Here is a 27,703-nt window from a genome sequence, read left to right as displayed (position 1 = left end):
GTGACACCGCCAGTTGAGGGCATTGTGAGGACTAAGCTGTTCTTTATGACAATTTGTATTATGCTCTGCATTCGCTTTGTCATATTAAAATAGGTTCAGTATTCTAAACGGGATATCCATTACTAGGGCATTAGGGCACTACAGCTGAAGCCTTTTGAGGCAGAATGAAAATGGCAGTGCACTTATACTAAGCTGTTTCTAGCAGACATTCAAATGTGACTTACAATCTAAGCAGTATTAGAAATAGATATCAGTGCTCTCTACAGGAGTCACAGCAGAAACAAGGATGTAGAGTTGGTGTACACACACTTTCTCAATTAATTAATTTTAGTTCTGGTTTGGATTATAGTGCTCCTGGAGTTAAGGTGAATAGCAAAAACAAAGCGCCTTCATGATAACCCTTAACGTGCTACAGTTTATAAAAATGGCGGGAAAATAATTAAGTAGGAAATGGCTGGATGGGAATTGGGGCACTCAGTAGCACAGAATGTTAGAGGTTCCCAAGTTTCGCCAACAGATTGCGTGGCTACGGTATCTTGAGTGCAGCCTAACTATTCAAATCAGATCATGATAGTAAAATCTATTACTAGTCAAGCGTTCCTTGAAGAAATGTTACGTTGGGTCTTTTTACCATATGTCAAAAGAAGATCAGAGTACACAAAACTTTATGTGTATTATGATTTAGATTCAAACGAAGCGGGAAAGTGTGGGGAGGGAGACGGATTGTGAAATTTTACCAATTTTGTTCTCTCTTGCTTTGTATGACTATCTGAAGTATTAGAGTGTCATATTTAAGATATTGTTAATAATATGTATTAAAGTCTTGCGTGAGTAAGCTAGTTGTAGGCTTCCAGTGCAAACTAGGATTTAAGCATGCCTTCCAGGGAGGCTTTTATTACATCCCCAGAGAGGTCTCTGGGGTAAGAGACAGGCTAGTATTCATAAGCCAACTGCAGATAAGGGCGCACTTTTTCTGCTTCATATGATAGGCATGGTTGTCAGACAAGCTGTGCATTGTTTGAGTCTTTTTCTGTATTTGCGTGACTTATAATACTGCGGGTATTAGTGTGAAGCCCACAGTGTACTGCCAAATGATCTAGGTTGCACTGTACATGCTATGCCTCATACCAGAACTGCAACTTGTCCCAGAATTAGGGAACCAACAGTTCCACTTATGCGAATCAAAAGATGTGGGGACAAAGCATCTCAGTATCACTTACAAATTACTGAAACACAGCGCTGAAGAGACTTGCGGGCATCAGCTCTTAGAAAGGAATTTGGTCAGCTATACTTTCCATTCACAACACAGTAAGATGACTCTTCTCTTGGTGACAACTCCTTTCCCCTTCTGCAACTCAAGTGAGCTTTGGGTCTGTGCCACAGTTTGAACTAGCCACTTAACATAGTCACACAATTTATTTATAGCAAAGTAAGCCCTCCTGTGCTTTCTGCTGAACAGAGTCGGGGCAGTTCATCTGCATGATGGAGAACCCATCAGCTGCAAGGTAGATTAGGTTTATTATCCAATGAATAGGTGACTTTGCTATGAACATGCGAAATGGCAAGCTGACTGCAGTGCGGGACTGCTGGGTTGCCATACATATATATTAGAATATATATTGAAGGAAGAACAAACACTGCACCAGTGACAAATCTTTAAATAAACTTGTACTTGTGTTGAGCTGTCTGTTTCTTTAATCTACTTAATACATTCCCCTTGGAGAGGGAGAATGGAGCTGAAACCTTTTTATTTTAAAATGTGCACATAAAAACACTGAATGGAGAGACATCAGTGGATCACAGTAAAGAATATTTTCATCTTCCTGCATTTTGATTGCCAATGAAATAATTAGATTTGACCCATTTTCCACAATCAAGTTCTCTTTTCAGTAACTGAAATGGAACTGAATAAAGGTTATTGGTTTGACCCAGCTAAAAATTGCCGTGCTTTCTATAGACACCATAGTCACAATCACCACTATTTAGGGCCCAGGGTCCATAGAAACGTCTTAACAAGAATAACTGTTCAGTTGTTGAACGGAGAGGTGGTGAGTTCTTATTTGTTGCAGGGCGTTGACAGCCATCTGTCAGGGATGCTGTAGCAGCATCCTTCGTCCCAGACCTGCATTCAGCAGCGAGTTTAGCTAGATGATCTCCAAAGTCCCTTCCAACTCGATGAGTCTACAAAACATAAATGGCGACATAAGAAAATTGTCATTCCTGTGCCCTTAGTAGTAAACCTATGAATCAAATTATGTACTGATCCATTTAGAAGTGGAAGCTGTAACTATTTCCTAGTATTTTTGGTACAGTCTGTCACCACTGTAGGTCAACCATGACTAATTAACAACTGTTGGGATTTTAGATCTGAAGAGGTAGCATTCATTAAGCTTCACTCAGTGGTTTAAAAATAGTAAAACGTAGCTCTCGGCTATTAAGATTAACTAAAAGGGGAGAGGAAAAACAAACATGGTATTAGACAATCAGCAAGATACCCAAACTTATCCCTTTGGTCATCTATTGTCTATTTGGTCCCCCTAACATTTCCTATCATGTCCATGCATTCTGTGGTTGCTATGCATTCTTCATAGCCATGGCTTTGTCAGCTCTACAATGCAAGTTTTAAAAAACCTGCACATATGTTTCCATTTAGGAAGCTTTTTCGGTCCTTTTGGAAAACTTACAAAAGTCCAGCCAGTAGATGGCAGGCCGACAAAGCCTGATAAGATCATCCAAAACAATTTCCCTTTAATCGAAGAGGCGAAACAATAATTTCATTCAGAATTTTCTCATTTTAAAAGTTAATAAACATTTCTGTATTTTAACTACTGCAACAGGAACAGTTTAAAGTGCTACAGATATAAAAATATATATGATTAGACCCTAAATGGCCCAAGCCAGACAATTCTACTCTTGCCAAAATGTTCTGTTTTGCAGAAGTGAATAAAACAGGACATAATAAAGTGCAGATAATTTCCTTTATAATAATATTCTGCTTGTCTAATAATATTCAGCTTAGCCAAGTCACATAAGTCATTATTATTGCCACCAGTATAGTCTTTACAGGAAAAAGCAGGTACTAATAAATTGTATTCTGTCTTAACCTGCTTTCTGATTATTCTTCCAGGGGTTATATATACTGTATATGGAACTATAATACACCAACTTTACAATTATATTCAACATGTGTAACATGACTATGTCGTAATGCTTAACAGCTCAGGAAGTGGTGAAGAAATGGTTCTATTTAAATAGAGCTCTTTCGGTTCTAATAATCTGTAATATAACTTTAAGTATCAGTTTCTGAAGAGAACAAGTTAAAGATTCTTATGGTGAATTCAGCTGTTTGTTGAAGTGCTGGTAAGTTACCTCCCTCGCAAGGCTGTTGTAAGTATCTTGAGTGCTGTGAATACTTTGAGTGTACTACATAAATACAAAGGCTGAAATCCTATACCAAGGGAAAAGCCACATGGAACTCGATTACTTATTTGCTTTATTTATAATTATTGCATTTAAATCCCACTATTCCTCCAAGAAGCTCAAGGTGGTCTATATTGTTCTCCTCTTCCCCATTTTATCCTTACAACAACCCTGTGAGGTGGGTTAGGCTGAGAGTGAATGACTGGCCCAAGGTGTACCCAATGCAACACTAAGTAAGCTTCTCATTGGCACAAAGATTTCCACTTGTGCTACAGGACTTTGCACCCTCTCCTCTCCTCGTGTGCATCCCCTGTTGTGTCCATCCTCAAATCTGCTCCAGAGCGTATGGGGAAACCCAGGACAGATTTAGGGGTCATGTAGGGGGAGGATGGGACGCGGGTGGCGCTGTGGGTTAAACCACAGAGCCTAGGACTTGCCAATCAGAAGGTCGGTGGTTCGAATCCCCACGATGGGGTGAGCTCTCATTGCTCAGATCCTGCTCCTGCCAACCTAGCAGTTCAAAAGCATGTCAAAGTGCAAGTAGATAAATAGGTACCACTCCGGCGGGAAGGTAAACGGCGTTTCCGTGCACTGCTCTGGTTCTCCAGAAGTGGCTTAGTCATGCTGGCCACATGACCCGGAAGCTGTACACCGGCTCCCTCGGCCAATAAAGCGAGATGAGCGCCGCAACCCCAGAGTCGGCCACGACTGGACCTAATGGTCAAGGGTCTCCTTTACCTTTACCTAGGGGGAGGACAGGGAGCAAAGCCCCATAGCACTAATGGAAACTCTTGAGCTGCTGGAGCATTTACTTAGCACTCCATTGCATACAAGCCGTTCCTCTTACTTCTGTACAGACATGTAGAGGATTGTACTGCAAGTGTTATTTCTCCATCAACAGAGTTGCCTACGTGGGCCCAGGGGTAGATGGCAAGTCATTCAAATAACTAGCAGTCTTATCTCTTCTCCCCAAATCTGCTCATGGCAGCTTACCATGTAAGGCTGACTGAAGAAGGAGGGGGATCCTGCGTTTCCCCTGTGAGAGGAGAACCAGAACCAGAGATAAGGAGCAGGGCAGAAAAGCAGCCCTTCCTCTCTTGGTATGGACAGTTCCCCTCAAAGTTCTGAACAGGCAGGAGCTGGGCTGTCTTCCCATTGAACATGAAGCCCATATCTTAGAGTCTAATCTATGAGCTGAGATATGCACAGTTCAAACCTCTGCTCTCAGTCATGAACTCAGTGGGCAGAGCTAGTAAGCCACTATTTTATCAGCCCTAGCCACAACCCCTAGCTGCAAAATGGGCATAATAAAGGCCTCCTGCGCAAGGTTATTGCAAATATCACTGAAACAATGTAAGTGAACACTTGAAATGTGTTACAATCTTCACACCCACTTCCCTGGCAGAAAGGTCCGTTGAATTAAATGAGTCTGAGCTTCTGAGCAGTCATACAGAATTGCACTGTTATCATCCCATCTTGCTCCACCTACAGAGCTGATTCATTATTGGCTTGGATCAGGAGCAGATGAAACATACACTAGTTGGCGGCACAGATGGAAGTCGCTTGGATGACCAGTTACAGAAGAATACAGGCCAGAAAGAGTGCATAATTTTGGCAGGCACAGTTTGCCATCCAAGGGTGAGGAGGGCTTACACCTGCACTTACATGAGCGCTAAAGATAGCGGAGCCCTGCTCTCCTTTGCTTCTGCTCACCCTAGAAGCGTCTGGGAAAACGGTATGTGCTTCAGTGACTTAACTTCAGTGCTCTGGTGTAGACTGTGGCAAAGGTCAGTTTGACCCATGGGTCGCTGGTGAAGTGCGAAAGCACCCTAAGACCAATTGTATGAGAAATTTGAGGGTTTCTTCATAGTAGATTCCTACTAGAACAATATAAAAACAGTGCTGGGTTTTCTTTCTCACACTGTATAAAGGTCATATTTCATAGCTTATGGCCTCACAGCCATGAAATTACAGCCCTCTCATTACAGCTTCAAGGAATTCCAGCTATAATGGCTACCTATCAATCTGTGGTTTGGGATACAAAAGAAACACAGCATTGTGGGCAAAACCACCATTAGCTGGAATGTTCCTTGGAAGTGACGAGTCTCCAGAAAAACTTCTTGCTCCTGCACTGATGGAAATATAGAGGCTTGGTCCTTAAACTGCTTCACCCAAGCAAGCACTATTCATTTCAGAAAGACCTGTGCCAAGGGAGCATTTGAGTATAGGGCAGATAGTTAAGAGGCATTAATCTTTTCTGGTCAACAGTGAGAACTACAGTCATTTTATACCTGTGAATTTAAGCAGCCCATGTATAGGCAGGGCAAGAATTTAAGGAAATGTACACTTTATGTTTTCTTCCAATATTGCATGTACACTAAACAAAATTAAAGCTTACTCTTCTTGTAATAATAATTTGCAATAAATTTGTATCACTGCAGAATTGCATTGTAGCAATCAGTTACTGAAATCAAGAAAATGTATGTCCTGTCTTTAAGGCTGCAACCGAACACTTCTAGCACATACAAAATAATCTCTACTTCTCTGAGAAAGATTTGGGGAACTGCCTTTCACCCCTTCCATCCCTCTTTAAAGATGTTATACGTGCTTCAATTCTTAGGAGAAAAATGTTGTGTTACTAAACCAAGGTTGCATCTGTAGTACGTTACAGTGTACTGACCCAGGATATCATACCAGTGCTGCTCCCTCCATTGAAGTGGTACAATGCAGTACAATGCAAAGCCACTGATGAGCACATTACTGTGACAGGAGAGAAAGGCAGTTTTGTGGAAAACTGAACTTGTGGCATTCAGAGGTATCTGTTAGTACTATATGGCTGAGCATGTGGAGGTCTATCAGCGATATGCAGTTCTAGAAAAGGCTAACTTCCTCGATCCATTTCAACCTGGACACAGCTCAGGGGTTGTGATGAAACTACTTCAGTTTTGTTTAGGAACAGTCAGGAGAAGTTAGCCTTTGATAGCTGGAATCACTGCTTTATTTCTATTCCCAAACGACAGGGCTTTTTCAACAATGTTGGGTCATTTCTGTTTTGCTGCATAAGAAGCTGCCTCGCTCAATATTACCTGCACTACATGGCAGCATCTCTCCGGCTTTCAGAAAGGAGGCAGTTCCAGCTCTACCTAGAGATTTGAACCTGGGATCTTTTGCATGCAAAGCAGAGGCTCTGCCCCTGAGCTGTGGCCCTTTCCCAGAAGCAATTAACCTATTCTGTAAAGGTCCATCCATAGCATTTGATATTCACATGAAACACTTAAGCAAAATCACACACTGATGGCATTATACAGGTTCTGTTCTTAACCACGCCAGTATAGCTGGAATACAATGCCACCACCCACCTTCCGGATGGAGCAAGGCACTGGAATCATATTATACTGATTCTTGCTCAGCTACTCTGGTTGCCAGTTCGCTTCCAAACATGAGCCAATGTACTTGTTGTGACCTATGAATCCCTAAGGATTTTGAGGAGGCCAAATGACATATATGCAGATGGAGTGTATGTCACATGCAGTGCAGCCACAGAGTTTGCAATCCGAAGTTGAAGACAGGCATATAAGACTTCCACTGTCCTCCATTTCCCCCCAGTGAAAACTATTCCCTAAGTGGCTTTTATCACCACTGGGGAAAAGATATCCCCACTTTGGACATCCACTTCAAACGAAGTACAGTATTGTCACAGTATTTGGTAAACGTCCCTGTACTTTATATACTGTGCAGTTCCACCCTTAAGGGGTGTTTTTCCTGCATAACTCCCCCTCTTTTTAGATATTTATAAATTGGATTCTCCTGGGCTTGATCATTTGGAGTGGGGTCATACCCCCCCCCAAAGGGTTGCCGCAGCACTTGAAGTTTTGTCTGCAGGGATACCAGGGAGGCCACCATGTTATGAAGCTTCAAGCACAAGATTAAACATATTTTATTTTGTCAACCTTCTCAGATCCTGGGTCAGGATTGTTATGCCTGTTGTTATTTGATACACCAATCCTGTGCATGGTTGTATCAGTCTTTACATGTATGTGTGTGTGTGTGTGTATATATGTGTGTGTGTGTATGTACATTGTAGTCTTCATGGGCGTAGCCAAGGGGAGGCAGGGAGGGGCAGCTGCCCCCTCAATAAATAAAAATCAGTAAAAAAATACATAGCTAGCTGAGGTTCTTCCCCCCAACAAAAGACCTGCCCCCCAACAAAAATCCTGGCTACATTCATAATAGTTTTTATCTGTTTAATTTTTTCTCATGTGTTATACTGTTACCTTATGCTTTATTTTTGCACAGTTTTTTTGGGGGGAGTAAGCAATTATCATTTATATTTTAATAGTTCTGTAAGCTGCTTTGAGTGCTATTTTAGGCAGAATCTCACCAGATAAAGTTATACTCCTCACTCACCTTCCTCAACTTAACCTATTTTTAAGACTGTTTTGAGAAGGAAAAACTGGGTGATTCCATGTACAGTGGTACGTCGGGTTAAGTACTTAATTCTTTCCGGAGGTCTGTACTCAACCTGAAACTGTTCTTAACCTGAAGCACCACTTTAGCTAATGGGGCCTCCTGCTGCCGCCACGCTGTCGGAGCACGATTTCTGTTCTTATCCTGAAGCAAAGTTCTTAACCTGAAGCACTATTTCTGGGTTAGCGGAGTCTGTAACCTGAAGCGTATGTAACCTGAAGTGTATGTAACCCGAGGTACCACTAACTCAACAGAGAATGGCTGAAATGCAAATGTAAAAAGTGAAAATAAGTAACAGATTTTTTTTAAGTAACATTTCTGGTGCCAGAGGAGTTATTTTTACTGTTTCAACAAGTGAAAAGGACTGCTAGCCCCATGAGACTTTCCCTTCTCATCAATGTGCATTGCTCCTTGCAGAACTAGTACCACAATGACACAGGGCTGAATCCAGACATGTCCTTCCATTCACAATATGGATCAGGAGAGGAGGCAGCTGAGGTGTTAGGCAAGTGTTTGGAGGCAGTGATGGGCTGGATGTGGGCCAAGAAACTGAATCCTGAAAAGACAGGTGTGTTATGTGTTCCAAGTTATCAAATGTGGGAAGAGAGTGTTTTCTGGATAGTGGTTACATTCCCCTGAAAGGAGCAGGGGTTCAGGAGGCCTTGGTAGTTAAGAGTGCCTATTTCCAGCTATGGCTGGTTCACCAGCTATGATTCCTTTTAGGCAGAGATGACTTAACCATGGTGTTCCACGCTCTAGTTAAACTTCCAGATTGGATTATTGCAATCCTGTGTACACGAGGCTGACCTTGACTCAGAACTTGAACTGGTCTAAAATGCAATGGCCAGATTGCTAGCTAGGGTTGCCTTTAGAATTCACATAACCCATTTTAAAGCAGCTGCACCAGATACCTGTATGTTTCTGGGCCCAATTTAAGGTGCTCATGCTACCGTTTAAAGCCCTAAAAGACTAAGGCCCCAGATAGCTGCAAAGGCCACCACCTCCGTAGAGACCCTGCTTAGTGTTAAGATTTGCATTGGGGGCCCTCTTAGTAGTTCCACCTCTCTCAGAAGTTTTGAGGTAGTGCCTCTGTGGGATATTTACAATGCAGTCAAACCAATGATGTATGTTTGCTAGACAGGCACATGAAGCTCGAAGAGTTTTCCTGTAAGTTTACTAGAGAGAACTCTGAGAGCCATTGGGCCCTGTTCTCACCTCATTCCAGCAACATGAGAATATATGCTGAGCCTGAGGCCCAGGTGAGACTCTATTTTAAACTGGACTAAAGTATGTTGTCGTAACTGGATCCCCATTTTAAGCCTGCCTGAACAAAGCTGCTGCGTCTGTTACTCTTCAACAAGTATTCTGAGTGAGTAAATGCCATTTTTACCATTTACAAGATTGTTTATGTGGTTATTGTTTTCGGGGGGGGGGGGATACCAGGAGAATCCAGTCTGCTTTAAAACATCCTGAGTGACTTAAACTAAAAGGTTAAAACTAGCCTTTCTAAGCTTCCCTTCTAAGCTGCAAATGAATGCACTCTGCTAAACTCACAAACATGAGGAAGGAAGGATAATATCTAATAAATATATCCTCCCCTAGCATCTATACACATCCCTACAGCCACCAGAGAAGGCATTCTCTGTGGTAGCCCCTAAGTTGTAGAATTTCCTCCACACAGGTGTGTGTCTGCCAAATTCACAAAATAACTTTTGGTGATACTGAAAATGCCCCTTTTACCCTGGGCCTTTGACACCTGAGATGTGTGTTTTCAGAACTCACCCGTTTCCTGTGACTGTAATCCATTTTAAATGTTTTTAATTCTGATTTTAATTTGCTGAAAACCACCCTGGGATCTGCTAGTGATAGGTGGGTAATATTAATAGTTCAACAAATACAACAAGCAAACCAATGCACCATTGGGAATAAGCTCTGTGGAATATAGTCCGACTCAGTTGTGAGTAAATAATACTGTAATAATAATAATACTGGACAGGCTGTAAGGCTTTTCTAAATATTATAGAGATCAATGTTTAAAATTTAACATTCTAAAGTTAACAAAAAAGTTTCTATCGCATTGCAGTTTCTCTTGAAATTTCCAGATAATTCTGACATAGTGAGCATATTCTGCTAGTAATATTTGAATGCAATACATTAATTTTCTTTCATCATCTGAGCTGTCTCTAGAAGCAGACCATAAAACTATCCCACTAGCAAACAAGCCTAGAGCAAACATTTACAGTATTTCCCATACTCATTTTAATTTTTGATACACAAAGAGATCAGATCTTTATTTTTTGTTATGCCTGACAGAACTCTATGTCTGCTGGTGAAGTTTGTGTGTGTGTGTGTGATTTTTGGCTTTCTCTGTCCCTGGTGAGCACTGCTGCCACATTTTAACTTGAACTCATGGTCACCTGATACTTGACCTCTCACCCTGTGACCTCATTTCCAATAGGGCTTTAAGCTGAGGGATTCAAGACTGTGGCACAAAGACAGTTACTTAAGGAAAGCAGGCCACTGTTTCAGTCAATGTCCTCTTATATCCCTGACACTTTTCACTAAAATATTTAACCTTCAACACTAAAGGAGATGACATTACTTTTAGTTTTCTTGGTTTTGAGACTATGACCTTTTCTGTCATGATTCTTTACTCACTTCTCATCCACCACTGAAGAAGAATCTGTAAAGGTATACCCCAAAACAGAAGGAAGCATTTAGTGAACAATTAAAATTAGGGAAACGTAGGAAAATATTTTGCGGTGTTAATCATAGTGTATCTAAAAGGGCTTTGGGTAGTCTGCCTTCTAACCCTTTCATCTTCTCCACACTTCAACTTGTATGAGATTGTAAACCTATGGACAGGGTTTGTTTCTCTGTTCACTTTTGCAAAATCTCAACGTGCTATTCAAAAAAATATAGTGATTCCAGTTCTAAATCATGGATAAAGAGCTGTTCAAAATGGCACAGATCCTGCATTGTCTCGCAGCCATTAAAAACGAAACACTATGAAATGTAAACAAAAGTAAGAATTCTCTGCAAGAAAAATAATGCACAGGTGAATGAGGAGAGTATTTGGCCACCGTTATGCACTTAATTGCACTTCACAATACATTTACAGCCTGTCTTACCAGTAAAGGAGTATCAAGTATCTGTGCTGCCATAAGGAAGACTCCAATTTGGGAGCAGACAAGTTGCTTCAGGGCTGGTGGAAGAGCAAAAACTGCAAAGGTAAGATGCTGGTACCAGGGGGAAACTCGACTGTTCAGTTCTGTAGTATCCCTGCAGAGTTGGAGTATGCAGTTTTTTCCATCTCAGCACTGAATGAAGCCATTCTGACACACTGCAAGGTAGAAGGAAGAATAAGATTAAAGCACAAAGACAGAAAACTGCTGATAGAGGGTGAGGCACACGAAAGCGACGAAAAAGGAATGGACAGGTTACCCCATTGACTTCCCCTATGCCGGCTGTATTTGCTGCGTAGACAGAAGTGCTAACACATGTGAATTTAACCTGATGGTGTCATATTTGTACAATGAGGAATGTCAAGGCTGAAGCCCACTTGGAAGCAGAACCGCCAAGCAGAGCTTAATTTCTGAAATAAGAAAGTGACTGAGCTCATGCTCTCTGACCTGGAAGTCCTTAACCCAAATTGCAGTTGCGGGGTGGGAGTAATACCAACGGCCGGTGGAGAGGAAAAGACAGGCACTTTGCGTATGCTGTCTTGCTCTCTCTTCACGGTTCACGACTGAGGTGGGGGGGGAAGTTCTGGGTTCAGATTTAGCTCAGCTCCTCACCCAATAAGCCCTGTTCCTTCATCTCAATTTGTTTTCACAAGTTACTCATCTTAGGCTAGTCTAGTTTATGAATGATCTCAATAAAAGGTAGAAAACAAAGTAAAGTCTGTGGACAATATAGCTTTTTAATTTGATTCCCCACCTCCTCTCCCCCTGCACACAGACACATATTTTAACCATCATTTTTGCAGATAGCCTCAGGTGTGTAACCAGTTGCCATGCTGATTCAAGAATAAGAGGAAAGCAGTCTGTGTACACACTACAGCAGAGCTTTCCAAACTTTGTCATGACACGTTAATGTGTTGGCTGTAGTGTGTAAGTGTGTAGCACGAACACCCCCCTTGCTCCTCCTGGGGCAGGAAAGGGGTTAGTTTAACTTCCTGTTTGCTAGCAAAACTGAGTTATTGTGTCATGAAATGATGCCTGTCTAAATATGTGCCACCAATATGAAAAGTTTGGAAAGCTCTGTGCTACACCTTTAAAGTATATTCTTTCCTTCAAAGAAGTGTGGATGCTGTAGGTTGGTTAAGTGTTGCTGAGAACTGCTGGGGTTGCCTGTGAGAGGTAAACTGCAGAACCCATAATTATTTGAGGGAAAGAATGTGCTTTTAATGTTCTGTACAGGTATGGTATGTACAAAGCCTACCAGTACAGACAAAAAAAAAGAAAGAAAGTTAAGGGTGTGCACCACAATCAATAGATTGGGGAGAGGAGAACCACATTCAATAACTCGCAGTGTACACTTGACATAGGTATCAAGAGATGCTGTCAACAGCAACATGCTTTGAAGTGTTCAAAGCACTTCCGTATGATAATTTGGCCGGGGGGCAGGAGGGAGCTGAAACTGAGAAGCAGTCGTTTACTTGGGCAATCTAGTGACTTAATGGTGACTGGTTCTCAGTCCCTTAGGCTGCTATGCTACATTAGGTCTCCATAGAATACAATTCAACTGCTCCCATCTCTGTCTCTATCTAGAGACTTTTTGCATCTCTAGCTCTGATTGGTCTTTCAGAAAACAAGATGGCAATACAAGTGACTCTTCTGGAGCAGTTGTGTTTCTTTGGATCAGGGTCATACAAAGAAAACCGTACACTGGGGCTCAATAACCTTATCACAATGCCTTTCAACTCTAGCAACGGTTGCATGTATGAGCAAATGTTTTGCAATGGCTTTGGTCATGCAGCCTCTTCTACATCTTTATTAAGGCTGTATTTAAAAAGAGTATTTAAAAAACTGTCTGATTTTTAACAAGAAAGGGAGGAAGGCTGAAAGTAAGGAACATGAAGGGAAGAAATAAGAATCTGTGTGTACTCCTAAATGTACAGAGTTCCCAAAGCTTGTTTCATAGGGGCAAGAAGAAGAGAAGCCAATAAAGTTCAAACAAAACCTTCATGATTTAAAGTGTTTGAGGATTTTAGTTGTGCCAGACAAACAACTAAATTCCTATGGAAATAAATAAATTTTGCCAGCTTCTTCCCAGTGTCATATCCATTAGTGGAATCCTATATTCCACACAATGTTTCTACAACCTCTGATCATAGAATGAAATGTTCTTATTTGCTTTTAAAAATAATGATGATTGTGATCATTTGTGTTGCTGAAACATTCAGTGGAAGCACTTCATGGGCTCTGAGATATTGATTCCATGAGAGCTGGAACTAAATATATGTGCTACAGAGAAAAAGACCCCATACCTCTCTACATTATTTAAGCTGCCAAGTCCACTAATTAATATGCAGAAGCTATGGGGGCGTATGGCTAGGTTTATCCCAAAAGGATGCTAGTGAACTCATCTCCCTACCATTTCAGAAGTAACTCATTAGGGAAGTGGCTTTCGGGCAAGAAGGAACTAGATGAACAACAATGTGGCTTCTGTTTTGCTCTTCAGTTCTGAAGTAGGACCAACTCAGATTTATTTTATATGATTATCTCCCTTAGTTGGGGAGGATAAATGGATAGAGTAGCAGTCAGAGACATCCAAGTGCTCCCTATCCTTTTTCTCCACTATTTATTTGGCACATTCACCTGGAAGCATCAACAAACCCTTGCAAAGCATCAGCCATAGGACTCTTGGCTGAGTCAGGAAGATCTTGGAGGTCATTTTGCTATCCCATCCAAAAGGACAGAGGAGTAGCTCAGAGAAAAGAATGACCATAACTCACGCTTTTACCTGCAGAAGTCCTCAGGTTCAGTCTTCAGCACCTCCCGGTAGGGCTAGAAAAAATCCTTGCCTGAACCCAGTAGAGTCACTGGCCAGTCAGCGTACACAGGAAACTGCAGTGTGCACAGAAAACTGCCACAGTCGGGCAATTGATCCATCTAGCTCACTGTTGTCAATTATGACTGGCAGAGGCTAAAACTGGCTCTTGCCCCTTCGTAAGGGAACTACCTACGCACATATATATATATATATATATATATATATATATATATATATATACACACACATACATATTTGGTTCTGTCAGGTTAGGTCAATCACTGTATTCTGTAAGCTGTTTCTCCGCCACCCGCACCACCGCCAACGAATTGTTAAAGGCATTATACATCTGATGTAAACTGTTATTGAACATATTGCATAAGGTACTTGAGTATATTGTTATGGACCCATATCTTAAATATGTGTCCACTGCAGTTCTGTCCTGGGGGTCTTTACTGAAGATGACTACACACCACAGAGGTTATTGCAATGGACACTGTTGGTTTAAAAATGACAATACTGCTTTACTTACTTGGATGAAGTTCACAAGAATTGCCCATTTATCATGGAATGATTTTATTTCTCATACAAATATTAACAATTTATGGATTAAATTTTTGATTCGTTGTTTCTTTTCTTTATTACGTTTGCACTTTTTTGATAATAAATCAATTTTTAGAAAACCAAATTCATGGAGGGCAAGGCTCTCAATGGCTACCATGCCTGTCAGATGCACAGTGCTGCATTGCTGGGAATTGCAGGTATGCAGAGCCTTGTTGTGCTCATGTCCTGCTTACAAGCTTTCCACAGGCATCTGGATGGCCAGTGTGAGAACAGGACACAGGGACTTGATGACCCATTGGTCTGATCCAGCAAGCTTGTCTTACGTTCTTTTGTCCCTCGTGGGCATTTTGCAGGAAATGTAAATTTAGACTTAATCTAATTACCAGAGGAAGATGTTTGATGGAGGATGCCCAGTGTAAAGTTTCCTGGAATTAATTAATCTCTGACTAAGGGCATGGAGATGGATCCTTGAATTAGATATGGCCAAGGTTTCATGGCTTAAGAAGGCATACACTCATATTATTGCTGCAGTAGTGAGACTTCCAACCACAGCCACTATTGGAGTGGAAGGGGGTATTTAGCAGGAACCACTGGGGCTTCCTCTGGTATTGAACCTGATACTACCACAGCTTAGTAAGATTCTTTGCAACACTAAAACTGAACATCCTGATACTGCTGCACTGGACAGCAAAAAATGGTTGATCTCGCATGATTTTGTAGCCAAAAGTCTCTAGTGGAATCCATCATTTACTATTGTATATTGCAGTGTTCATATGAGCCAGTAGGAATCAGAAGACCATTTCAACAGATATTGTGCAAAAATTCTGCAAAACCAAGTTCCTACACCTGCTTTTCTCACCATGACAAGAGTTTCCAAATGCCAAACTGGAGGCACATTTCTGGGACAAAAATGGTGACTATTGCACTGTTGTGGTTCTTATAACAACTTTGCCACTGTGAAGAGAGGATCATCCATGGAATCAACTGGGCAACATTTATTTCTCCTGTCTGCCTCTATTAAAATTAAAAAAGAAAATATTCCACCTTTATGCCAATGACCTACAACTCTACACGGACTATCTTCTTCTTCTCTTGCCCCAGTCTCTACTCTGCTTCTCATCAGATAAGTGCCCATTACAGTGGTACCTCGGGTTACAGACACTTCAGGTTACAGACTCCGCTTACCCAGAAATAGTACCTCAGGTTAAGAACTTTGCTTCAGAATGAGAACAGAAATCGTGCGGTGGCAGCGGGAGGCCCCATTAGCTAAAGTGGTACCTCAGGTTAAGAACAGTTTCAGGTTAAGAATGGACCTCCGGAACGAATTAAGTTCTTAACCCGAGGTACCACTGTATCTAAAATATAATTCCACTAAAACTGAGCTTCTGGTTTTTTTATTGCTGCAACATCACCTTTTCTTGTTCTTGATCATGCTAGTGTTTGTAGACTTATCAAGGCCAGAATTGTGTCTTCTTCTAATTCTTCCTTTCCTCTTCCTCCACTCTTCCAGGTCTTGTTATTTTCAGTTGTTTAATATAGACCTTAATTCGTTATTTTCTTTCTGCAGGCTTTGCCAGCATTTTAGCCCATTCTCTCATTTATTCTCATTGACTATTACAACCTTGTACTTCATCTTTCAACATCTGTTATTAAATAACTTCCCTCTCTCTCCTGCGTGCTGCCGTTCATTTGATATATTCTACTTGCGGCTCAGTTTGCATTACTCAGTTTCACTGTTCTCATCACCAGTGTCCTCTCACTCTCTCCTTGATTTCAAATCAAGACGCCTGTGAACATTTTCAAATGTCTTACTGGTTTTGCTCTTCTGTAACTATTTTGTTTTCTTTCTCTGTTCCTCCTCAGGATCTTAGACCTACCTACAGATATTAGCCTTAAACCTAAGACTGCCCTCTTTATTCCCCACGAATGTCCTTTGTCTACACACACACACACACGTGTGTATTATTTATTCTCCATTTAATTATATACATTCACATCATCATTACCCACTTTACCGTCTCTTTAGAGCCTATCAACGTCCTTCCCTCCTGCCTCATGGCTATCAAAATTCACCTTTATATCATTGCATATAATGTCCTTTGTTCCCATCTCTCTGCAATTCCTGCCTTACATAGTGCTCTCTTCTTCTGGCTCTGTGTTCGAACCCCTCCTTTAAAAAAACCATCATTTCACCGCTTTACTTCCCTCCACAATGTGTCTTGTCTCTACATTAGGTTGTAAATCTGTGCACAGGTTTTAATTAACCTGGCAAATTTTAGGTGTATCGTAAGTTATTGTTTCTGTCACAGCTGCTGTTGTTGTTTTGTTGCTTATTATTATTTGCAGAACAAGCTAAACTGGAACAGGATGAAATCAGACTGCAATGGTCCTTTTCCTGTTATACCAAATTTTCACCTGTCTTAATGGCTGGTGAAAGAGAATGCCTACCATTTCAATGCACCTGTTCCTCTCCTCCCATCTCTCTGGGTCTAATAGGTTCCCCTCCTTAAAAGCAAAGTCAATGAGTGTCATAGAAAGACATATACCCCTTTATTGTCACATGGTAGGTCTAATTAGAATCACTGTGGGGAGAGGTGGCTAAACCTGTTCCAGATTAACCTGGATGTTTGGAAGAAGCAAGATTTGGCCGCCTCTCTACAGTTTTGCTGACTCTATCTGCAGCTTGGGCGCATTATAACACAGACCCAAATGGAGTCCACTGTTGTAAGCACAACCCCACCTTTTTATCTAAAAGGATCTACTCTAGGTCTCATTTCTTTGTCACATCAGAGTGTGACAAAGAGACAGAACCCAGGAGCATGTGGGTGTTCATCACCCCCATATTTTCAGCTAATACATATCAGTCCTGTAGCACTAGGTTTCAAACAGCCTCAACTTCAATGTTTCCATAACTACATACCACATATTATATAAATTTCACATATGCCAGAGCAGAAATTAAGGTGGTCATGAAGAGAAAACCGTTCCAAAACAATAGTCTTATTCCCAGTAACTAATGCTAATTTATGATTTTATCAGTTTTCTTAATTTTGTTAGCAATCCCCTGCCCACTTACTTAGATGTTCTATTGAACACATTGTAACTTCTGAAAATCACTGGCTTGGGTTGAACCCCATGTCAGAAAGGCTGGCGTATCCTCTTGGATAAAGGAAAGGTGGAGATGGTTCTTTTCGTCTCAGCCTGAGGTGGATAATTCTGAAAAACAAATATGAAGCTTGGATTATGTAAGTTATATTAGGAACTATGCCTATTTCTCCTAAAAGGCCCACCCTCAGGCACCCATACTTCAGCATGAAGACCTAGCACCCTGGGCTCTCTCTCAGTCCCTGAACCAGAAAAGGGAGAATTCACACGTACACAAAGACAGACTCTCTTGCCCGAACACACTCTCCAAGTTAAATTAATTGCACTGTCTCTCAGATCAGCTGACTCTTCAGCCATGTAATTATTAATACTGGGGTGGGTAGGTTTTTTTTTATTGCTTTCTGATGAACTACTACCTTTGAAACAGTGTGATTCTATACATGTCTACTCAGAAGTAAGTCCCACTATACTCAGTGAGATTTATTCCCAAGTAAATGAGTTCAGGACTGCAGCCTTTAATGGTCACTTTCAGTTTCTGTCTCTTCCCCCCTCTTTCCTGTCCCCTTGCTGAGAAAAGTTAAGACTAATGTAGCAATTCATTACTTTAGGGGGGAAATTATAATTAAGTTTCCTTACAAAATTAAAATTCTTGAACTACAAAAATAGATTTTTTAAAAAATAATAATCTGACATTAAAACATTGGCAAAATGTCAGGGTCTTATTCTTGGGGTAAGGGTTCTGCACTTGTTTGGGTGTGTGTTTTCTTATTAAAAAAAAAGATTCCTCTCGAATACGTGTAAAAAAAAATATCTCAGCAGCCGGAGCGTTTTGGAGGAGGGCTTCCCCAGGGTCACCTTTTTGTTTTAAAATGTACTGAGTTCTTTTTCAGGAGAGAAACAGGCAACTTTGTATTCTCTGTCTAAGCTCTTCACCTTCTCCTACAATAAAAATCGATTTGTACCCATCATCCACGATCTAGAAAATAAAAAACCCAATATAATTCGTGTATCTGTTACTTTATGAAGTAATAGAACCTTTGTGTTCCCCTTTGTAACAAAATGTGCTTTGGTGTCAATTTCCATAATTTGTTAATGACTAGCTGGGTGTGTTTTTTAAGTAATCATTTTGTTTTTAGATTCTGGCTGTACTGCTCCTTCCTGAAGCTGGTGCAAAAGAGAAATATGACACATCCCAATCCAGGCCACTGAAACCGAAGTATTTCAGTATAATTTGTCCCAAAATGTGAAAAAAAATGTGTGCGTGTGTGTGTTTAAATCCCACCTGGGGTTGTGACTTCTTAGCGCCTTCTGAAGACCCAGAGCGGCTTATATCACGCTACTTGCTTACAATTCGTGTGTGGATCTGTCTGAAATATCCTTTACATCTCGGTCTTTTACGCGTTAGCTGAGAAGTTTAAAACAACCACCACCCCGCTTTAACTGATTGAGGTTCTCCCTTAAGCGCCTTCCCGTCTTTTAAGATCCCTGCCTTTAGAATAAGCGTGAAAATTGTCAGCAGCGGCGCATTCAGTTCCAGCGCACTGTGGTGGCACACAATACAGTAGCCATTTAAGCGCGGGGGGGGGGGGGCATAGATCTACAGAGCTTCTTAGAGCCTGCTTTACCTGGAAGTAACTCCCGTTGACTTCAGCGGGGCTTACTTCCAAGTAAGCACGCGCTATCGACCAGGGAGCCACGGTCGCTCTCCAACCCAGCCTTGCCATAGTAACCTCGGGTTCCTCTGTTTTTGCGGAGCGCAGTGCTATTCACCTTTCACTTATCGTCCGATTTGGCTAGATTAGGGGGAGGAACGTTTTGTTACCGGCGTGAACTGTTTCCCCTTCTTGCCCCCCCCCCACCTCCTTAGAGGATGACCTATGTGGATGGGCACTGTTTGTGTGTTTTTTAACAAACGCCTAGGTTGCCAGATCTGGCCAGATCCCACCAGTTGCTGGCGCGGGGCAGTAAAGACCAGCGCCGCCAGCAGCCTCTCTAGCGTAAAGCGCCTTACAGATGGCAACGGAGGGGGACACCCGAAGGCAGCCCGCTTTGGGGGCTCATCGCAAGGTCTTTTCCCCTCTGCGCCCGAGCGTCTTCAGGTGCAGGCGTGAAGGGAAACGTGCCGCGATCCCAACTGTTGTATTCTTATGTTGCTGTGGTTTGGGGACACGCATACTATTTCTCCCGGGAAGGTGTCACGTTGGCACGCGTGTGCGCTCGCGCTCTCGCCCTCCTCGCTTTCAGGGTGATTCCAGTGTTTAGACCCGTCTCCCACTTGTGTAGAAATCCGAGGTTAAGTTTCCACTCATAGTGATCGGGGTGAGTGGCCAAGCCGTGGGAAAGCGGGAGGAAGATGTGCCTGGTTTTTTATGGTTAAATTAATTACTATTATTATTATTATTATTATTATTATTATTATTATTATTATTATTATTAACCTGGGCGCAAAACAAACAAGCACCCAAACGGGAGGGAGACGTGAGCTGTATTAGTGAACATCTGAAGAGGGGGGAGGAGGGAGGCATGGGAGAGAGACGTCTTCTGGACTGATGAGTTGGGTGTCAAGAGAAAAGCGCGGGATGGAGGCTTTGCGGTGACTTAAGCGAAAAGAAGACTGCTTTTCTCTCCCTTCCTCCCACCCTCAATTAAAAGGAGCCTAGAATAAGGCCAGGTCGTGGCCGCCCTTTCCCACCGAGGCTTCCCAAAGCAGCTTCGACGCCACAGTCCCAAGTCCCCTTCTCCAAATTCATGCATCCAGGGAAAGTGGGGAACCCCGCGCCCACCCGTCCCCAAAGCTAGTCATGCTGCATGCAGCCACTGATCTGGCCGAGAAGCTGGACCCTGTCTGGAGAAGCAGAGCAAGAGGGGAAAACCCGACCCTTTGGCCACCCCGGTTGTCTGGGCGCGCACGACCCTTTGGTGAAAAGGTGTTAAACCCAGCTTGGCTCGGCGGCGCCCTTGGCAGAGAGCCTCCGGTGCTCCTCGGCCGCCGCCTCTTCTTCCCCCTCTGGCCAGCCGCCAAGGACTTGGAGATGCCACCTCTGCGAAGTGCAACTCCCCGCCTTTGCCCGAGGTGGCCTCTCGAGGGGAGCGACCCACATCCGAGGACGCAGCCGCGCTCTGCCTGCCTCTTCCCATCCCTTTCGCCCGCTGCCTGACTGCTGGTTTGCGCCTTCCAACAGGACAAGCTCTCTCTCCCACCAAACTTTCTTCAAGACTGTTGCTCGCTTTGCCCCCCCCCCCAACTCCGGGCTCCCCTCCATCCAGCCTCCCTCCTCCTCCTCCTCCTCCCCCAAGTCCCATTCGCTTGTCGCTCCCACCTCCCTCCCGTTTCAACCAGGGGGGGCGCTTGCGCACTGCTGCGCTCTCTCACATCCCTTTGCCCCGTAGAGCTTTCCTGAGATTGTCGTCGGGTAAGTAATGTATTAAATAGCCCAGATCACACACACTCCTCAAGTCTAGCTTTCCGTCCACAATAAACACTCCTAGCCTCCTTTGTGAACCCAAACAAACCTGTCTATTGCCTAATTAGCCGTGAAAGGTAAGCGATTGGGTTTTGCGAGTCCCATTACTACCAGCATTGCGCTCGCTTGCTTGCTTGCTTCCCCCCCCCCCCCACTTCTCTTTCTCTTCCTCCCTTTCCTTTCTCTCCGAGGGGGTCCTCCAGTCTCAGGTGTGTGTGTGTGGTCCTGATTCTGGAAAGAGACAAAGTTGCCCGAGGGATGGAGGGGGTGGGGGTTCAGCTGGGTTGGTAACTCGGCACAAGGGAGGAGGGAGAAAGGAAAGAAAGAAAGCCACTCTCGCTTCCTTGCTGCTCTTGCGCTGACTCCAATTAGGCGAGGGGGCAGATTGATCAGGCAGGGCAGCGCGCCTGATGTTGCTGTCAATTTCACTTGATCCGCAATTGGCTCCATGCATCAAAGGGGTCTGAGGACAAGAGGCGTCCTAAGCCACTGCTTGACAGAAGCTCCTCTTGCCACTCAGCCAGCGGGTTTGTCCTTTTACGCACCGTGTGGGGTGTTCCTCCGTGTAACTTCGGGTGGATTACTTGCGGGCTTGTGTATATCTGTGTGTGCCTCCGCGCGCGCCCGCGCCCCTGTTTGTTGGAAGGTTGTCAGAAAGTTCTGTTTTGTGTTGTCGTTTCGGTACCCCTGTTGGGATCCGAAGAGGAATGTTGGCGCTGCTCGTGTTGTTTCGGGGGAGGTGGGAAGGTGATTTGGCTTGAAAGGTGTAACTTTGTTTTCCATCCAAATTATAGCGCCAGAGTGAAGCACTTTTAAGGGTCTGGCAACGCCAAAGGTGCTTGAACTGAAAAAACACGGTGGAAGCAATTAAAACTCCTCCTTTCGGATTAACAACCAAAAATTGATCGATCTGTCAGGAATACTGTTGATTTATGAAAGGTGCTTATTTCCTTGGTATGGAGAATTTTATGTTCTCTAGGTGAAACTGAGTTCACCCAGCTCCACAGTAGATTGATGTTTTAATAAAAATAAATAAAGAGAAAAAAGCTCGCCTGGCCTTTGGGGACATCAACTCTCAAATCGCAGTTAGACTAACAAATCAAATTGTATTATTTTTACATTTCATACCTTTTAATCTAATGTCTAAAAATGGCAACGATTTTCTTGTGCGGAGAGTGTTGAAGTTGTTTTGTGCGCCTTTCTTTTCTTTTTCTTTAATACTGCGCTCTTAAAAGTTCAAATAACAAAGCAATCAATGTTTCATAAGCAAAATGGCACGGAGAAATAGCTGGGTAATTTTGATAAGTGACTTAAACAGCAATCAAGATCTAAAGAAGGATCTAATATGAGCAAACGCCAGGGATTTGCCATGGAAACGCAAAGTGTCCTCTAGGTGGCAGACTGCACCCGCTATTCAACCTTTACAAACTCTTTTCTTTTTTAAAAAATTCTCTCCCCCTTTTCTCCTCTCCCCCCCCCCTCCTTAAAGCCAAAGGGAAATTTGGGTTGCGAGAAAGGGTGTGGGGGGTGTGTGTGTGTGTGTGTGTGTGTGTGTGTGTGTGGAAGAGGGGATGAATCCCAGCACTTGTTGTTTACCCAACACAATCTGCGATTATTTCTCAGACCTAAATAAGCTTTGAAACACAACAAGCCGCAATTTTCAGGGTGAAGAGCGGAGTTAAAATTAACCCTTCGGCTAACCGCTGAAGTGTGTACTTGTGCGTTTCAAAGGAGGGTGGGGTGGGGGAGTGGGGATTCCAAGTGTCCCACTTGAAAGGGAGAGATGAGATTGATCAAGCATATGCAGATCAAGAGCCACGCTAAACGCGCGCAAGAGAAATCTTGCCCCTAACAGTTATAAGGAAGGAAAGTTTAAATATCTACCATAAATCACTTTTGGGGGGAGGGGAGGGGGCGGTGTGGGACAGTTCATCCTTTCATCCACCAAGGCAGCTTGCACAGCGCTGGCGCAGCTGAAAGCAACACAAATGCGCGCGGACGGCCAGTTCTTCTCCCCCCCCCCCTCGTCCTCCTCCTCCGCCCCCCCCCCCTTTGCAATGTAAATTTCAGCGGGACAAATTGCTTATTAATAGTCTAGAAGAGGAGCCCGTTTCTTTCTTTCTTCTTTTCTTTCTCTGTTTTTATTTCTGCATGGCCCCTAGCTATGCTCTGGGCAGCCCAACCGCCCAGCAGTTCTCTCCTCATTTCAATATACTAAAGAAAATGCAAATCACCCGCGTGCGACACACACACTCGCACGTCATGCCCTTCCCTCTTCCTCCTCTTTTTTTTTTTTTAATGCCAAAGTTAAATTAGCAACAACTTTAAGTGACTTTATTAACATGGCACAATGTACGAAGCGGGGGCGGCGGGAGGGAAATAACTAAGGGTTCTTGCTTACAAACCGTGCTCTTTTTAAGAGTAACAGCATTCCGTGTTTATTATTGTTATCCCGATTCAATAGATCGAAACTCCCAGTGCAACAAACAAATGACATCTCGCCCAGCTAAACTGTCCAGGAGCCATCAAAAAGCCTCTCTTAATAGGCTGGTCCGGGGAAGTCTGTCATGTAACTTTGCTCGGTGGTGGACCAGCTTTTAAGGCTTTAATTATTGAAAAGGATGCGCAATCGTGGGCTATGGAGAGAGAGAAGCCCCGAGAGAATGGAGGGTCCTTGTTTCTCCACTGCTTTGCAAGATTGCGGGGTGGGGCGGGGACACGTTAGAGAGTCTCCTTGGCCCTGGGAGTAGCTGAGCGTGGCCAGGTCTCTCAGCGCAGTTGAACTGCTGCTGGAGGATCCTCTATCCAAATGCTCCACTTCCTTTACGCTCGACAGGGAAAAGGAAGTTGCCGAAAAATTGTGCCAGTCGGCTCTGGAGCATTATATCCTCTCTGCAATCTTGGAAATATCTGGGAATTGGAGGTGTCGCACACACCCCCTCCCAAATTAGGCGAAATCGCCTTCAAGAGCGCACCGTGTTTTTGAAGGAAATGTGCCCCGAGTCCCACCCAGCTCTGGTCCTCGGCAGAACAAGGGTGCGCGCGCGCGCGTGCACCGGTTCCCCAAGCACATTAGGTTAGACTCAGGAAAGAGCAGGAAAGAGTTAAACTCTCTATTATTCAGGCGAGGTCTTGTTAGGCTGTAATCTGCATTTTCTAACTACTGCGTAATAAAAAAAGTGAGAAGTTTGGAGACACCTTTCTTGATTATACCTTTGGCGATACTTTAGGTTTTACATTTAATTTGCATTTTGTTCTTAGTGAATATTGAAGTCTTGAGTGGAGGATTGAATTTTATTAGGACATCTGGACTGACAATATCAAATCAGACACCAGCGTCCCAAAGCATGCTAAAATTTCAGAGTTAATTAGAACGAAGTGTGTTTAATTAAAGCCAATTATAATATCTGAAATGATCGGATCGATCCTTGTTTGTTCAGTCGGAGTCGGTGGAGATTTTGATGGTAGGATAATGAAGACGGGTCGGCTCGCAAACTTCTTTGCAGGGATGGGAGGTGGCGTTTTGTTTGTTTTTTCTTTTGTTTGTTTACGAATAAACACAGGCCCGGCGGCGCAGGGAAAGGGAGAGGACAACAAAGGGCCATTTAAATAAATGCCGACGAACTCTCTGGCTTTGCTTTTCCTGGAACCGCTGGAGGTCTTTAGGAAACGATGCGCTTTCTCGACCCCTAAAAAGCTGCGAAACTTCCTCCCTTGCCCGATCCTGCCTGCTTCCAGGAACAATCCCCCACGCCGCCGCCGCCGCCAGCCCTCTCTCCCCTCCCTATATTGGATTGCTCTTTTTTTTTTCCTTTTCCCCTACAGCCTTCATTCATTCATCGCAAAGAGAAAGTCTTCCGGGCAAACAACGTTCTTCCAATTTGACGTGCGTTTTCTACCTCTCTCTCCGTGAGGTTTGCTTAGTTTAAACCAATGCTTCTGGTCTGTATTCTCCGCTCCGTTCCCCAATCCTTTCCCAGACACGGAAGCGTCCTGTCCTGTCCCTCTAAACTAAAGGTAGACTCTTCCAAGCCCCAAATGTGACGGGCGTTCCCCTGGTTTCTTCTCCCAGCTGAACGCGTTTCCCGTGGTTACTTTCCGCACTGACTATTACCTTCGCTCCGGAATCCCTGTTTCCCCCTCCCCTCTCACTCTCCCCGGTTGCCAGAGCTGCCCTCCTGCTCCGAGAGCCTCTTTACTCTCAAGTAGCGGCACCCTCCCGCCTTTCCCCCGTTTTTTGTCTACTTGGGAAGGTTGTTCCAGGCTAACCATCTCGGTGCCATTTCACCCGCGTTTAGTTTCCCAAGGCGGATGCCCTGCTTGCAGATGCCAAACTAAGGACCGCTGCTAGGAGGGAGTTCGTTGGGAGAAGGTGGGAAGAGAAAACTCCCGGCTTCCTCTTAAATCTGAAACGTCGCGTTTATACTCAGCGGATCCGAGAGGCCTAAGAAACTTCGGAGCAGCCTCCCAAGCGGAGGAAGCTGTTTCTCACCACTGCCACTCAAAAGAGGGGCAAATGGAGCCCAATAAGACCGTGGAATGTAGAAAGGGAGGGAGAGAGGCAGAGAGAGAGAGAGATGCTACTTTTTGTCCCCTCGACTGACGATCTCAATCTTATTTGCGCTGAAAATCTCGTCTCCCCACCCAAGGAGGCGCTGTTCGTCAAACTTCACCACCGCCGGGCGGCGAAGAGACGCTAGAATTTCTTTACTTAGAGAATTATATCTCTTTATTCAGGGAGATTTTGGTCTATGTGTGTTTCGTGAAACTCGCCTAATAATAGAGTTAAAAGGTCTTTTCTCAGCGCGCGCGCCCCACACCATCCCCAGTCTTTGCAATCTAACCAAAAGGAGGTAGGCGGGGATGAGAAAGGAAATCATCAAAGCAGCTCGTTCACAGAAAGAGAGAGAGAGAGAGAAGGAAAAAACCTTGTTGCTACAAAACTTACGTTTTGCTCCAGTTAACCAGCGCGTTATTGTCCGCCTCACCTCCTTAAGACACTACGAAGAAAAAGCTTAAACGTGGTTTCGTCTCCCCACGCCAAGTTAAGATTCCCCCCCCCCCAACTTGCTGTGTGTTTGTTTGGTATACATAGCACCCGCCTTGCGCTTGGCAGGTGTGAATGCTAACCTGAATAAAGCCAATCGAAGCTCAATACCATATTTTGCCTGGTTTTGTATGGGTGGGCTAGGAAGGCGAAGCGGGGCATTCCCAAGATCGTGCTGACGTTCACACGTGCCTGTCCGGAGTCTCGCTCCGGAGCTAGAAGCGAACTCTGCACCAGAGCCTGGCAGGTGGCTTTACACAGGCGTGTGTGTGTGTGTGTGTGTGTGAGAGAGAGAGAGAGAGAGAGAGAGAGAGAGAGAGAGAGAGAGAGAGAGAGAGAGAGAGAGAGAGTGTTCCAATTCCTACACTGCCACTCGCCGCTGTAACTTTGCCCTTTTGGGCTGGCGTGCCTGGGATCTGTTTGAGAAGGAAACGGTGGTGGATTAGATTCGGGAGGGAATCAAAGTCCAGGCGAGGAGGGCGGTCCAATTCCTTCCAGGTCCAGGTCCCTGGGCTCGCCTGCCTCTCAGCTGGACGGTCACCGGAAAGAGGGGCCGCCGCCAACCTCTGATCTGCCGCCGCCGCTGCTGCTGCTGCTTCTGCAGTAGCAAAAAGAGGACAGGGCGGCTTGGAGCCAGAGCTGGATGCTGTGGATTAGGTCCCCTGCCCAAATCCCTCCTGCACTGACCCCAAAGTGCCGGCCTTGGCAGGGAAAGGATCTTTCAAGGAGTCTCTAGAGCAAGCTTCTCTCTAAACAAAAAATTAAAAACCCCCAAAACAAAAAAACCCACCACCAATGCCCAGTTAGTTATGCTTGCGGAAGCCTTCGGCACATCCCAGGCGCGCGCCCAAATCGCGTTTACCCTACGAATCTTGCTGTAAGAGCAGCACAATCCGGAGTCAGGAGCTCCGAGGGGCGCGCACGGCCCCCCGAAATACTAGCCACCGACCTGGAAATTAGTTGACCTTGGCACCCCCAGTGTCTCTCCCGCAACACACACACACACACACACTCCCGACCCAAATTGTTCTGGGAGAGCCTTGCCAAGTTTAAACAAATAGCTGAACTGCAAATGTGCGGCTCTTCGAGAAGCGAAGAAACAAGAGTTTGCTGAGATTTGTTTCGGTGAAGCCGGGCATAAATTACTCCGAGTGGAACCGAACACGTCCTTAATCAATGGCGCCTGAAAAACACTAAAAATGAAATATGGGTGTTGGCAAGTTGGCTTCGATTCTTCGCTTGGCCATCCGAAATAAAATAATACTCGTTCGAATAATAAGAATTGGACAGAAGGGTGAAAATTAAACACGAGAGCGCGCGCGCGTGTGCGTATGGTGGTTGGCGTGACCACAAGCTGATGGCACCGTTCCTTCTCTCTGAACTTTTCCTCCCTCCAAAGTTTCTTTGGCAAAAGTGGAAACTTGCACTCAGGCGCGCATAAACACACCAACTTGGAGGGGGGGAGTTAGAGGGGGACGACGAGCAGCGTGGAACTTGAGCACCAGGCAAAATAAACAGGGAATACACGTGGGGAAATTGGGAAGGTTTGAACCACTGAGGTGTAACAGTTCTTTCTTATTCAGGGTGGTGGCAGGGAGATAATAAGTGAAGTGTTTGCGATAATAGTCTCGGGAGAATC

At 44.1% G+C, this 27,703-nt stretch overlaps 1 protein-coding gene and 1 long non-coding RNA gene across 3 annotated transcripts in view; one reads left to right on the top strand and one right to left on the bottom strand.

The window, feature by feature from the left end:
- Window positions 1-1,786: 1,786 nt before the first annotated feature.
- On the bottom strand, window positions 1,787-14,470 carry LOC309370776. The gene is made up of 3 exons (XR_014168684.1): window positions 14,128-14,470; window positions 11,019-14,056; window positions 1,787-2,181 (listed from the first exon to the last, which is right to left on the bottom strand). It is a non-coding gene; the product is annotated as an uncharacterized lncRNA (long non-coding RNA).
- EBF3 (EBF transcription factor 3) overlaps window positions 11,015-27,703 on the top strand; it is a gene marked incomplete at its 3' end in the record, with an annotated part of 185,046 nt that continues 168,357 nt past the window's right edge. The window contains exon 1 of one of the 2 annotated variants that reach the window (XM_081912701.1): window positions 11,015-11,118. Of the gene's footprint in view, window positions 11,119-20,986; window positions 21,095-27,703 lie in introns of those variants that run through there. The other variant, XM_081912712.1, reaches the window with a different exon arrangement.

The sequence above is a fragment of the Podarcis melisellensis genome (genome assembly GCF_964234715.1).
Source record: "Podarcis melisellensis genome assembly, chromosome: 5".
NCBI classification, from domain to species: Eukaryota; Metazoa; Chordata; class Lepidosauria; order Squamata; family Lacertidae; genus Podarcis; species Podarcis melisellensis.
This window is presented reverse-complemented; position numbering and strand designations above follow the sequence as displayed.